This window comes from Octopus bimaculoides, chromosome 1 (genome assembly GCF_001194135.2).
Source record: "Octopus bimaculoides isolate UCB-OBI-ISO-001 chromosome 1, ASM119413v2, whole genome shotgun sequence".
Lineage (NCBI taxonomy): Eukaryota > Metazoa > Mollusca > Cephalopoda > Octopoda > Octopodidae > Octopus > Octopus bimaculoides.
In genome coordinates this window covers 114090252-114095031 of record NC_068981.1, presented here as the reverse complement: position 1 = coordinate 114095031, position 4780 = coordinate 114090252, and the positions used below count along the sequence as shown (strand labels likewise).

At 36.5% G+C, this 4780-nt stretch overlaps 1 protein-coding gene across 1 annotated transcript in view; it reads right to left on the bottom strand.

The window, feature by feature from the left end:
• Nucleotides 1–4035, bottom strand: part of LOC128248351 (chloride channel protein D-like) — a 69534-nt gene extending 65499 nt beyond the window's left edge. The window contains exon 1 of the mRNA XM_052969423.1: nucleotides 3753–4035. The gene's annotated coding sequence lies outside the window, so the exon portion shown is untranslated. The remainder of the gene's footprint in view (nucleotides 1–3752) is intronic.
• Nucleotides 4036–4780: the final 745 nt, after the last annotated feature.

The window sequence follows — 4780 nt, the reverse complement described above, 5'->3', positions numbered from 1 at the left end:
ATATAATTGAATAAGTTGGAGCGAGCAAGAAAAAGTACGGTTGGACATTTATTTGCAATCACTACAACTATTTCCACCTAATATAGTTCTCCGGGCTTGCAGATATTTCGTTATGTAACCGTTTCCCTGCATCATGAGATCTAGCTGAATTTCCTCAGGCGATATATAAATATTGTCTCCGAAAACGAAAATTCTCGGCTTCAAGTGCATCCTATCTGTTTGTCGTGGCCCACGCGGTAGTAGTATTCAAGTACCTGTAAGACTAGAAAACTACGTTGGGTGGAAACAATTGTAGTGATTGCAAATAAATGTTCAAATTTTCTTCTTGTTGACTCCAACTTATCCAATTATCTATTCACACACAACAGAAGCCCAAACTCAAGTTTGGCATTACGTATAATACTACTACTGCATAACACCAGCTGAAATCTGAAGGTGGACGAGTTTTATACTGTATTCTACTACATTCTTAACAGAGTATAACTACACCATACACAGACACACACACATACACACACATACACACACATTTGGCCTGACTATTACTCGCACAACACATTATTTTCCTGTCTCCTGACTTTCATCTATGTTTGATGCCGTAAACAAAGATATTACCGAAGGGATATTAGAGGACATTCAAAGTCATTTTGGATCGATGTTAAGCCTCTACTGCTTTGTTTTCGTCTTAGGTAGAAGCGGTCTACAACACTGTTTATGTGGAAATGATATGTGCGTGTTAGTATTTTTCGGGTTTTCACATCAATGACTCGGATTTTATCAAGCGTTCAATCAAGCACCCCAAATGTTGGTATGGGTACTGACACTGCAAACACTGTTTTATTGAATGCAGAGTGTTCTGTATGTATGTATGTATGTATGTATGTATGTATGTATGTATGTATGTATGGATGGATGGATGGATGGATGCATGGATGCATGGATGCATGCATGCATGCTTGCATGTATGTATAGCTGTTCAGTTTAGTTGTTATAATCCAGGCGTTCACCTTCGGAAGATCTTCTACGAACAGCGAGCAATCCCTCTATATATGTGCCTTTATACGTGTCTGTGTATGTATATCTATACATATGTTTGAAGTATATCTATGTATATACAGTGTAGGGTAAGAATTCATTGTAGGAACTACAGCGTCCAGAGCAGAGGTATTTTTCTGCGTGGGATTAAGAATTACAAAAATGGAGATTTATGTGGTGTTTAGGGATAGTATTTAGGTTTTCATTATTGGGAAAAAGATTAGGTTGTCTACTTTTTGTTTACATGGTTGTTTAGATCGTCCCAAACAAGGTGAGAAGCCACTTAGTGTATGGGAATAAGAAGGAGAAATTAAGTTGAAAGGAGTGAATTTGCTTTAAACTTCAGGTCATAAGAAGTGGGGAAAGAATGAGATGGAAGACAGTTCCAGAGTCTGGCAGTTCGAGGAGAAAAGCTACGAAAGTAGAAAGACTTCTTTATTTGTAGAAGTACAACAACATTTGGATGAAGAAGATGTGAATATCAAGTCAGGCTAGATAGTACAATTTGGATCTGCGAGGCGAAGTTTCTTCAGAACATTTCCTGTGGTAATAATGTAAGAAAAGACTAAGACTGGCAACGTCAAGTCTATGTGACAAAGGTTGCAGAGTTGGAGCAAGTGAAAGACCAATCAAATTAGAGACTTACTCCTGAACCTGGGCGAGGAGATCCAAATGACAAGATGGTGCATCAGACCAAATATGACAAGAATATTCCATAGAAGGTCAAATTGTGAACTTGTGTGAAATACAGAATTCATATGTTACGAGTTCAATGTGTGGATTCCTATTACGAGTCTAAAGCTATTTTACACACACACACACACAGATACGCGAGGTGAAATAAGACTGGTTTCGAACCCTGCCAAATATTCACTGGCATTAGCTTTCCTCTCAGGGTCCCAGACCAACCTACCAGCTGAACCTGCCTATTATAGTCTCTAGGAGCAAATGAAAATCTCTCGCCTGGGTGTTAGGTTAGATTTTCGTTAGTTTCCTAGATGTTTACCTCTTCTTCAGTGTAGATGTAATGTAACATTCATTATCACTGGATAGCTGACTTCTACAATTGTGTATGAGATTTTATTTTTATCTTGATACTCGTACATCTTAATTGCAGGCAACTTGATAGGCTAGAAGGGATCTCAAGACCTTAGCCACACCCAAACTGTGGAAGATGTTATGTACGTGTTGTGTCTATGTCTATTTGAGTCAACATTTGTTACACAAAATACCTCATTATTTTTCTCATTATGTAAAGTAAGGCAGAATTCAAAGAAAAAACTAAAGATGATTTTCTGATGTACTAATTGTTTCCTATTTAAGTATATAAAATATGAATTAACACGCCTACTCTCCGAATAACTTTAATTCTTTATCTGACACCCAATGTAACTATTAAATGGTAGTCAGCTCTGTATGAAAAATCAATGCTGCATGATCCCAATTCATACTGAATACTTAGTTAAATGTCTGGCCTAATTCAATTTGCTCTATTGCTGATTCATAAGATTGACATAACTAATGCAATGGAGAAAAATAAACATAAAAGCCTTCTAAAAGAGAAACATGACATCTATTGATCACAACGTTATCGTATAAAATGATATACAGTAGAGTTGAGAACATCTGAAATAAGGCGTAAAAGAGAAATCATGAGCTTGTATGGGATTGTTTTTCTGTATTTAAATGAAATGCTTCGACGGAAAATAAGATAAACGAAAGACTCAATTCATCTGATGCAGAGGGACCCGAATCTCAACAAGGTTATGCAACCAGCAAAAATTCACGACTAAATGTGCGTCAAGTAAAGCTTCAAACACTGTACAGTGCATTATGTAATATGTATGTGTACACACGCACACACACACATAAACACACACTAATGGTATGTGAATATATATGCATATATACGTGTATATATACATACGTACATATATGTGTGTATGTGATGTGTGTGTGTGTATGTATGTATTCTTTTATTCTTTTACTTGTTTCAGTGGGACTGAAACGGGAACCATGTGGTTGGGAATCAAGCTTCTTACCACATTTATACGAGTACATTATTATGCATACAAACATACACAGAGTATATATGTTATATAACATTATATACACTAGCTTTTACACACACAGAGATATCAGCATACACTCACAGCACACACAACACAAATACATACACACAAGTGCATTTGTGTGCTTATGTGTGTGAGATCAAATACCGCCGTGGTCCACTTTGTCTTTCTAACTATCGGGTTGTTAATATATAATGGTAAATCTACCATTGTTAGAGAATCGGTTGAAATTCTTTGCGATATTTGACTACTTTCGTTGTGTTCGTCGCCAGTTTTAATACTATACTTGGCTCTTGGGTGACTTTTGCCGAGTTCACCCTGTTACAAGCATTTGTGACATATATTCATTTTTTCTCCCTACAACCTCGAAGGTGTAACAGAATTTAGTCATTGATGCTGTCTATTCCTCACACACAAATACATTACGTGTGCACGAACACACATACACGCATGCACACACACACACACACATACACACATACGACACACACGCGCACATACACTCACACACACACACACACAGACACACACACACACATATCGCGCACACATGATATACTAGAAATTGAAAGCAAATTATTTGTAATAATGTTTATAACTATTAACGATGAAGCAGGAAATATCAATAAAATTGTAATTACTTACATGTTCTTATATATGTTTTTACTGAAGTATCGATGTGTGAGTATCACATGATTACATATAAACATACATGTGTGTGTGTACGTGTTTAAGTGTGCATGTATCGCTGTATGTATAAGTATATATATATATTTAAGTATTATTCGAAATATATTAAATGTTGTTCAATTCAACGGCAATGGATTTCAGTTCAATTCATATTTCCATGGTATTTCTACCTGATATTTCCACAAGGTTATTTTACTTGCAAATTATCTCTGAGCATTAATTTTAATTTATATTTTGCTAAAACTTGTCTATGGTGTGTGTGTGTGTGTGTGTGTGTGTGTGTGTGTGTGTGTGTCTGTGTGTGTGTGTGTGTCTGTGTGTGTGTGTGTGTGTGTAAGTGCGCGCGCGCATTTAAGTTCGTGTCTGAAGGAGGAATAAAGGAGGGGAGTAGACGGCGAGAAGATAGTAGGAAGAAGGAGGGGAGAGAGGTGATAAGAGATGTGTGGTTTATAAACTGTTTCATTTCGATATTTTTCTCCATAGGATGTCATTTCGCAGGCAACCAAATAGACAATGTTGTTTCCCTTTGCTTGAGCGTTAGTTTGTTGACCTTGATGTTTAGCATGTATATTCTTTCTTTTCGTGAAGAGGACTTTGTACGATATTCCTATCTCTAGACCTCTGTACCGTTCGCTTAAATGTTCACTTAATCTCTTACTAACATCTATTATCGCTAACATTGTTTGGCTTGAAGCAGTCATCTCAATATCTCTCTACTTTTTCAGTGTAATTATCAGTATTTGTTTTCAACATATTAAACAGTCAGACAACCATTTGTATGAAAATATTCAACATATTTTCCACCGAGGTTGACTTTGCTTTTTCATCCTTCGGGGTCGATAAATTAAATGCCAGTTGCGTACTGGGGTCGATCTAATCGACTGTCCCCCTCCCCAAAAATTTCGGGCCTTGTGCTTAGAATAGAAAAGAATATGCAACATTTTATATATCCGTCTCTTTTAGATATATACATATATGTATAC